General features: G+C 44.9%; 1 protein-coding gene across 1 annotated transcript in view; it reads left to right on the top strand.

Annotated features, from left to right (window-relative positions):
- Nucleotides 1-2,298: 2,298 nt before the first annotated feature.
- LOC118503504 (ankyrin repeat domain-containing protein 17) overlaps nt 2,299-9,698 on the top strand; it is a 310,759-nt gene continuing 303,359 nt past the window's right edge. Inside the window, exons 1-2 of the mRNA XM_036036847.1 lie at nt 2,299-2,410; nt 4,149-4,610. The gene's annotated coding sequence lies outside the window, so the exon portion shown is untranslated. The remainder of the gene's footprint in view (nt 2,411-4,148; nt 4,611-9,698) is intronic.

Below are 9,698 nucleotides of genomic sequence, written 5' to 3'. Positions count from 1 at the left end.
ATAAAAATTTAAACGTTTAATGTCTTTTTGAGGTGAAAAATAATATTCAAAATGCTGTTTTTCTTTCAATTTTGTTAAATTTTTTATTACTTTTCTATTACTTTCTTTTGGTTTGCATTTTTATATTTACATATTTGCTTATTTTACCCTTGTTTTTCATTTGTAAAGTAGTTAAACCCGATTATTACTTAGTTAACCCCAACAACAAGGCATACTTAAAAAGGCTTTGGCTAATTTTTGTGCACGTTTGGTTATTGATATTTATTGTTTAAATTCAATTCGAACGATATTAACGCATTACATTTTTTGATTATTTTTTCGCAATTTATATCTATATTCTCATTAGAGAATTGAAGATTTGATGGGACCATGTTCTAACAAGAGTAAGCAATAACTTCCTGTTTAACAAATAATTAATAATTTTTTGTTTCATTTTGTTTCTTTCAGCCATTTCACCCGTAACGCAGTCCACAATCCTTCGCCTGAGTAAGTATTGGAAATATTGTTTAAACTTCGTTTACTATTTTAAAGCACAACTCCAAGCGATCACGAGATTTGATCTTCATTCGAAGCCATTCCGAAGTTTGACCTTCCGGTTACTGGCATTTGTTTGAAGCATCAGCTGCACCAGGCCGCATCAAGATTCGCTCGTTTCCCAGACTGCTGCGATGGTTCGGTTCCGGTTCAGCCTCACCTCCCTGAACTCCTGAACTAACCTGACCGGTTGAACTATTTTCCCTCCCGAAATAGAGTGAACACTCGGCGGGAACTTGTTTTTACACGTTTGATAAGATGAAAAAGGTGAATGCAAATAGCAAATAACAAAAAAAAAAAAAAAACAACCTGGACACACAATGTTGAGAGTATTGAACTAGCTTCTTGACAGGATGAACAGGGGGAGTAAAAAAGTGTTTTTTGCCTCTATCTCACCATTGAAACAGCTTAGAGGGAAGGGAAAAAAGGTGGCTCATTACTATCAGCCCTGAGACAGCTGGGGGTACAACATTACCATGATTTTGTGGGGTTGGGAAATCGAACCGAAAAAAAAGAACAGGAATCTTGCAGTCGGCCTAGCCGCTGAGGACTGCTGTCATTTTTATTAAACTCATCAGTTCGCACTTGGACTTGGAAGTCTACTTTTCGAAGCGGTTAGAAAGTTAAAACTAGTTCTTGTATCTTGTAGCACGAAAAGAAGAAAAAAAAAACTGAAATAAGTGAAGTACAAAAGAGGAAGGAAAGGTCGTACAAATCGTCGTGTCGTGTCCTTTTTTTCTGTTCCCTCGTTACGATATCTCTCGAGGGCTCCAGGGCGAAAAACGACAATTTCCTCAACTCGCTGGCTGGCAAAAGCGAACGCAAACTCTCGCCAGTTTTCCACCACGACCACGGTGCAGGATAATGAAGTCAGCGGAAAAAGTGTCTTTTCCTCTCCGTGGATCGCGTGATTTTCGCCGACGGTTGCCGAACTCTTGAGAGAAACCTGACGCCACCGACAGTCCTGCGGCCGAGGATGACGAGCGGGCAGAAAAACCCGTCGGATGGTCGACCCGATAGCGCCCGGTACCGAAATCGTGTCGCACGAGCCGAATCGCGGAAAACGGTTTTTCCAGACCCGCTGTTCCGGCTGGTGCTGCTGCTGCTGCTGCTGCGTGCACGTGGTTTCATTGTACAGCGTTTCCTTAAGGGTGGGGAGAGTTTTACGGGCACTCACGAGAGAAATGAGTTCGTGAGGTGGGCAAGCAAGCCGAGAGAGCCCATTGAAAATGCCGGAAAATGAAGGGTGAATACATTCGGAAGAATAGCTGAGGTTGAATTTTCTTACGATTTTTCCAAGTTTTTTTCTTTTCAATTACCCGATTTTGGTAATCGTGTGGGTTATTTTAAAATAAAATCAAATTATTTCTTTCCAAACGCTGCTTGAAATAAACAGATTTTTTGTTTTATTTTTTATTATGAGAATGAGTTGCTTCTTGCCTGTGAGAGAGCGAGTGTTTGAGTGACTGGAGGGGAAAAACGTTCGCGCCATTCCCGAACAGGGAAAAGACGTTTGCGTGTGGCGCTCTCTCTCTATCGCTCGCACAACCCTTACCGGGTGCGTAAAAAGTCACCCCCTTCTACCACACACCTCCCTTCAGCCCTCCCAAAAGCACCTCTTGAAAAACCCGTCCAACCCCCGATCCGGGGTTCGGGTACGGCATTCGGCGTTCGGCGTTAGTTTTATTGATCCGAACCGTGCGTTCATCGGCATGAACAGGGGTTCATTTTGCGCACCACCGAAACCGGGCTGTATCCGCGGTCTGTCGGGCGTTGAAAACATTCATTCCATTCAGTTCTACGAGCGACAACGTTAACGGAAGGTCGCGCTGTTTCGCATCCCCGCAGAAATTTTTGCCGCTTATTGCTTATTAATGTAAGCTGAGTAGTGTGAGAGAGAGTGGCAGTAAATCGAAATAACCAATCTTCCGCGTGCAAACTTCAAACCTCTGCAATTGGAGCGGCTCTTCGAGTGTGCTTTTCTTGCGGTTTTCAATACTGAGCACATAGAAATCGTGCCCGCTGCTTCAGCCCGATCTGTCCGAAAGAAAGAGCGTTTTTCGGCCCTATTTTGCCCGCATGTTTGTGATGCTGAATGTGAACTTGGCGCGTTGTGACACCGGAGCAAAGAAAAAGCGTGTGTTCTAGTGAATGGTAGGAGTGAAAATCTTCTGCATGAAAAGTGTGTGCGTGTGTTTTTGTGTCGGAAAATTCTCAACGTCCCAACACCAGTTTTTTCAATTTGGGAACACCGGAAGAAAAGTGAAAATTCAATGGCCCAGTGTGCGTAAGGCACAAACACCCGAACGCACAGTCACCCGCCACCATTAAGCCAAGATAATAGACCATAGCTGTAAAAACGGTGTGGACGACAACGAGGGCCTGTGATGTTGCGAGACATTATTGGTCGTCGTGACCGTCGTATCGCCGTTGTGTAAAGAGTCGTCGTCGTGTACGGTGGCGTTCAGTGGAAGATAGCGAAAAAAGCAACTGCCCGGGGCCCGCTAAAAGTGACACAGTGCGTGTGTCTTGGTTTACGTTTTCTCATAAGTCATCGACAACACACCGGTACCGCTTGTTAAGGGGTTCTCCTGATTCCCACCCCGCCACCTCGTGTGGTGCTTTTTTTTTTGTACTGCGGCTGATAAGATCCAACCACTGACAACCTTCAGCTCTGAAGCTCGGCTAATGATAGGGCTGGCTGGGTGACGAAGATAATCAAACACGACGTGTGTGTGTGTGTGTGTCTATGTGGGGAACAAACTTGGAGCCAAAAACGTTCTGTTCGGAGCTGAAATTTCAAAAGTTCTAAATCTAAAGTCTTGCGGGAAGATGATATGCCCCATAGTGCTTCTAGAGTGTCTGAGTTGAATTGAGAAAATTTTCATGTGGACTTTAACTTCAGATATTGAAGATAAAACTCAAAAATGTTTATCAACGATTTGTCTACAACGGGACCAAACAATTTTGGGGACTGAGCCCTGTCACTAATATGACTTCAATTGGATGTTGTATTGGTGACCGGATAGTACGCCTTACGCCCTAGTCGTGCAGGGAATTAATTGATGCAATGTGTCAAATAGCCGCTTTCACGGTTATTTGTCTCGCGTGCTGGGTTTTCCTGTTGGACGAATCTTTTGGAGTTGAATTTCCTTAACAGTTAACATTAGAAATTGTTGGACAGTGATGGAGAACAATTGTCACCTCTTTAGTAGCTGATAGAATACATCAAGCAATTAGTTTGAATTGCTTTAACAAATCTTGAACTTTGGAATATTCAAATGCTCTACCGTTTTAGTTTAAGATGACTCATATGAACAATTCTTAATTTTTGGGTCCTTTATTGGTACTTCTTAGCAGTTGTACTGGCGTTCTATAACAGTTAAAAAAATAGTTTAAAATAAAATAGTTCGCAACTCGTAAGAGTCGCTTCGTACTGTCCATCTTTGGGATTTCCTCTTGTATTGTTGTGATTTCTTCTTGGATTTTGTGTCATAAATTCTTATGACCAAAGATGCATATGACGCTCGTGTTCTACAATTATCCTCATCAAACTGTGCTGTCCTGTTCCCGCATTGCATCTCCTGATCCCCGTTTCCCTTCTTTATCAACAGAGCTGTAATATCGTGTGAAAATTCAATCGGTCGATTAACGTCGAAGCACAGTGAGAAGTAGAGCGTTTTGTGAGTGTATTACAACATCAACAGAGAGAAGAAAAGCAGGAAAAAAGAGAGAAGCCGAAAAAGCCATAAGAATAAAACAAAACAAAAAAAACCGAAACAACGAAAATCAACAACAGTTTTGCAAAACACCACACGCGTTCGGTGCAGCTCACCCACCAAAAAGCGGAAAAATTCGGGAAAAATTTCTCGTGTGCCGGAAAAAAAGAAATCCAATCGGTTCCAACCTTAATATACACACGAGAATAAAAAGGTACGCGCGTGTGTGTGTGTGTGCCTGTGGCTGTGTGCGAAAGTGTCCCCGTGTGCGTTTTTTTGTGTAAGAAAGCAGCAGTTGAAGAAGAGAAAAAATCAGCCGCGTGAAAACAAAAGGAAATCGTGAAAAAATCGATCCAGGTAAGTGGTTAATTAAAAGCCGTGTGCCCCTTCGCAGTTCCTCCATTCGGTGTGAGAGTGTAGAGGAAAAAAGGAAGAAAAGGAAATGGAGGAAAATGTGCAATTTTATTGGATGGAATTAGGAAAGGTTCGGGTCAGGGAGTTGCCCATGGTGACCGGTACTGACGGCGGTAGACCTCCCAAGTCTGAAGTGTCGATTGTTTACTTATCTCGCTGTCTCTCGGTGTGTTTCGGATCGATCGATCGAAGATCCAACGAGTCCAAGTGTTGGGGATGGTGTTGAGGTTGCGCCCAGTATTTGGAGCGTGTCTTGCGTGCCTTGCTTTATGATCTGACCTCCTCACGGTTCCGTAAATAAAATTCCCCATGCCCCGTGGAACTACAAATGACCTTAAACAACGTAGCAAAAACCCAACCCCACCGGCATATTAAACCGGCACGGGAACGGGAGTTCGCTGCCGAGCCACGGCACATTATTCTGTATGCATCGCCACGATAGCGGACCCAAAAACGGGGGCCCTTAAGTGCGTGTTTCGGTGTAGTTGTGTGACACCACCGTGTGATAAACACGGCTCTGTTTACTCTTCCAACGCGCCGAGTCCGGCCGAGACTTGGGCAGGCCCTTTCGGGTGGTTGATTTACTTGGTTGGCTGTTTTGTTTGACTTGCCGTGTGTTTTGTGGGTTGTGTTGGTGTGTCTTCCTCGTGGTGAAGTTTTTTGTGTACTTTTTTTTCTACGGCTTCTAGTCGCCGACTCCGGTGCAGGCACGGTACACGTCAATCTGGTCAGCTGGGAACTTGGGAAGTCACCTGCAAGGTGAAGGAAATGTTTTTGACCACCCAACAAAACTCGCACGTCGCGCACTACTGTCTACACGCCACATAACGTTGATGCCGCTTGTTCGATACTGCCCGTGTGAAGGTGTGATGGAGCCACCCTCGGCTGGCTGTGAATGGTTTAGTGTGGTGCGATGAATTTACGCGCTTTTATACGGTGCCGGTATCTCGCACCAACAACCTTCGCGCAACGGTCTGTCCCGTCTTGCTTGGGGGTTTTCTCTAATCCCCAGCACGCTCTGTCTCAGCGGCGAGCGTCTCGAGACAACCAGATCGGAGTCGGTGCTCGGAAGCAAAAATCGAAGAAAAAAACACACACACACACACACACACACAGCTCCAGCTTAATCGACGTAAAGGAAGGAGAGGCCCGGTTTAGCGAAAACGACAGACCCCGGTGGTTGATGTTGTTGTGGGCCACGAAACGAAAGGGAAATCAAACACGATGCGTTCGCATTTTGGTGCCATAGGCCGCGGCCCAGTCTTATACTGGTGCTGGTGATCGCTGCTGACTTGGTAGCTTGCGGGAGGAGGAGATCTAGGCGATGGTGCTTGTGTGTGGAGACACAAGCTAGAAAACAGCGAAGGAAATGAAACTGAAAACCGATGGGTCACACACAAAGAACGGTAGTTGTGTTATGTAGCGGCGTGCTTTTCATTCTTTTGTTTATTTCTCTCCCTCTGTCTTGGGGTGTGTGAGTGCGTGTGTGCATGTAAAAACCATGGGGTTTGTTTTATGATGTAGGAGATGATGGAATGCTCGAAGCAGGAACTGGTTCGCTGTGCGCCCTCGAAAAAGCGGCGGACGGAACACGGTTTCCGATTACCACCGACGAAGTTAGCCCGTGAGTTAGATTGGACTGGTGGACGGCCGGGCGTGGCACAGAATGCAATTCTGCGGTTGTTGTTTTTTTTTTTACTTCTATTTGTTTAGGCACGAGGTCTCCGTCGAGACACGGTTTTGCCCTGGAGGGATGTGATTCCATGGTGTTAGATGTTTTACCGATTCCGGGAAAGAGCTGGAGAAGCTTGTTTCGAATTGGCGTTGCATTGTAACTAGTTTGACTGTAAAACGAAGACTTTATAGCGCTTCTTACTTACTGCATCAAGATCACACCTTGTTAGATGAGTTAATAGAGATCTTCCAATTGTCTAATCTTCTGTAAGATAATCTTAGGTCTTAATAGCTTATTTTAAAAGTTAAATTTTAATAACACCTTCACTCCATCTCATTTGATTCGCAATTAGCTTCCATGGGCCTCATGGACGACTAAAAACTTCTTTGCGAGATAGGTTGGCTGGTGTCATTATAGCGATATTGACGGTTCGGTTGAAGGATAGCAAGTCAGATTAGCGGCTCGTAAAATGCATAATAGCTGCAAATCTTCAATTGAAACTCAGTACATCTTCGATCCTGAGTTTTAACAAGCAGCTTCCTGTATGACATGGATACAAGATTTGCTTATTATAAGACGTTATTAGCTGCTGCTGACAGAGTCCTCGGAATCAAGTTGGTTACGTCAACAAAGTCTTAGCTCTCAAGTGGTAATATTATTATGATATTAATTTAAAGAGGATAACTTCCTAGGCACTGTAACGTCATTATATCTCCCAGGTGCTTCCAACTCCTTATTCTATTTAAAATCTTCTAATGACGCATTGTATTCAAAGCTTCCGGAAGTCATGTATCGGAAGCTCGGCCTGTTTGGCCCATCTCCTTCAAAAGTATTGATCAAGACATCGACGCTCGCTGACATGTGTGCATCGTAAATTATTTCGTTTCGAAATCTCAACCTTAAAAAAGAAAAGAAAAACCCCAACCATGTCGTGTTCAATTTTCCAGCCCATCAGAATTAATCACACCTGATCGGGATTGGGAAATGTAAATCCAACCATCCAAAAACCCCATCACAAACCACCAAACGGGGGTGAGTGAGGTGGAATATTTTTAGACCGGGGCCGCCAGACTTTACACAGCTAATGATGCAAAATACATCCAAACATCCAAACCAAACGGCAGCTGTGTATCGGTTCACGATTAATCATTTCCCAAACGGGTGACCTAATTTCGCGCCGTTCATCCGGCATTATACGTCACCGGTGCGAGTTTGCGATTAGTGCTGAATGTGGGCAGAAAAACCTCGGAGGTGGTGTGCTTCCGGAGCTTAGCGCTCGGAGTGTTTTTATTTCTGCCTTAGCTATTAACAGGTACGCCTGCTACCTATCACCTTAGCAATCGTCAACTCGTCTACCTAAAGGACGCGGGCAGATGATGGCAGAGCAGCATCTACCGTGGGGCATTCGATTTTCTGCCGGCTTTTATTAGCCCCCGCAAGCAAACCCATCACACTAATTGACCGGAGGGATTGGGCCGTCTTGTGGGCTTATTTCAAATCGCAGAAATACTCTTCTCATAGCCATTATGAAATCCACCTAATAGCTGCACGTCAGCTTTGATTATTCATCTCTGGACATACGGTCCACGGAGAAGATAGCGACCATCGGAGACGTTCCCGGAGTAAAGTTACATCTCAATCTGTCACAACAATTTAGACACACACACACCGCGTGTGTCACTGTGACCCATCTGAAGGTCATCCTGCCGTGGCCGGTCTTTTCGAGATGGGAAGTCGCCGTTCTCGGACATACCACCTGCAAGGGTCGGTAGAAGTTGAATAGATTTTTCGGAGAGGCAATGGTTCCGCTTTCTGATTTCATTTTCATTAGAATGGGGAAAACTTTACTTGATGTGATGGGAACGATGACAAACATGTTCAAATGAGAGAGACACACATTACCGGGTGGACATTAATTGACTGCGCTTGGTAGCTTTTGTTTTGTTCCGATGTCCGAATTTTTTGGGCGAACTTTTCGAGAGTTTTTCTTTTGTTCTCGTCTATTTGCGAATCTCAATGCTGCTCAGCTAGAGTGTGTCGTGAAAGGGACATATTAATGGGCATTATGCTCCTCAATTTTAATCCTCCATCAGATAGAATCCCTAAATCATCGCTCGGGAAATTAGACTTTCACTTTCCATCCGGATTCCTGTCCAAATCCAAAGTTCAGCTACGAAAATCTGTCACCGTTCGGGCGGATAAATGTAAAACAACGGATAAACGTTGACTTAACGGCGAACTTTACCTCCAGGGGAATTGAAAAACAAGGAGATAGAAAAGGGGAGCACATAACGGGCCACCACAAGTTATCCTTATGAAATCGTATGAATAATGACCAAAAAGCTGTCGGTCGGGATAGTTTTATTTTATGTCTCTGTGTGTCCCCACGCTCGTTATGATTCATGCACGCGGTTCGACAATCGGTACGGTTCGAATGGGGGTAAGGCAAATGAAGCTGCTCCCAGCTACTATATAAGGTAAAAATAATCATTATCCCTGAGTTCCCTGAGGGGCAAAAAAAGAGGATAAACAAAGCTGTTCATCCCAAAAAAACGCCCCAAACGCAACCTTTCGTATGGTTAATTTTGCAGTCGTTCATTTGTGCGAAAATTGCGATGGCATCGTCGCTATCTCTCTCCCGGCCGGCCATTAATCAAGTCCCGGCGCGGCGGATCCGTGTGGGTTTCAAGTCGGGTGGCGCGACAGAGTATCCCTTCTGGAGCACCGGTTTTGGTGTCTGGTTTACGTTTTTTTTTTTGTAAAATGCCCACCGTCTGGTGTTTCCTGGTCGTTTGTGTCGTTGATGTCTCTCGGTTCGATAGTTGGACGTGGGACGCCAACAACGGCAGCGCCTGCGACGTGGTCCAGGATTTTGTTGAAAGCGAAAAAAGAAGGTCCAAACTACGGAAAGGAACCGAAGGGGTGAAAAAACAGGATCAGAGGTCGACACGATCACGAGATGAAGTCACGGACACAACGGACAATCCCATCGCAAAGGGAAGCGAAATGGACGAAAATTCGCTGCTGTGGCTCTATAGTTTGTGTGTTTATTTCGCCCGGGCAGGATGCTGTGCTGTGTCCAGCCGGTTTTGTCGGTGCTGGATGGAATCGATGGACGGCAACACATTCAGGACACACACACAAAAAACAGACACGCACACTGCGAAAGAGAGAGAAAAACGAAGCAAAACCAGCAAAATAGGAAACCCCAAATTAAGCAGCAAAATGTTTTTGCAACATAAAACATACGGGACGCAAAAGTTTCGGGGAACGTGAAGTAACGTGCGAGGAACGGCCGCAATCAAAAAAAAAAAAAATGGACAAAGAATACACTCTGTTTCCCTGTCGGGTTTTGG

This window comes from Anopheles stephensi, chromosome 2 (assembly GCF_013141755.1).
Source record: "Anopheles stephensi strain Indian chromosome 2, UCI_ANSTEP_V1.0, whole genome shotgun sequence".
NCBI classification, from domain to species: Eukaryota; Metazoa; Arthropoda; class Insecta; order Diptera; family Culicidae; genus Anopheles; species Anopheles stephensi.
The sequence above is the reverse complement of the archived record's forward strand: the minus strand, read 5'-3'. Positions and strand labels throughout refer to the sequence as shown.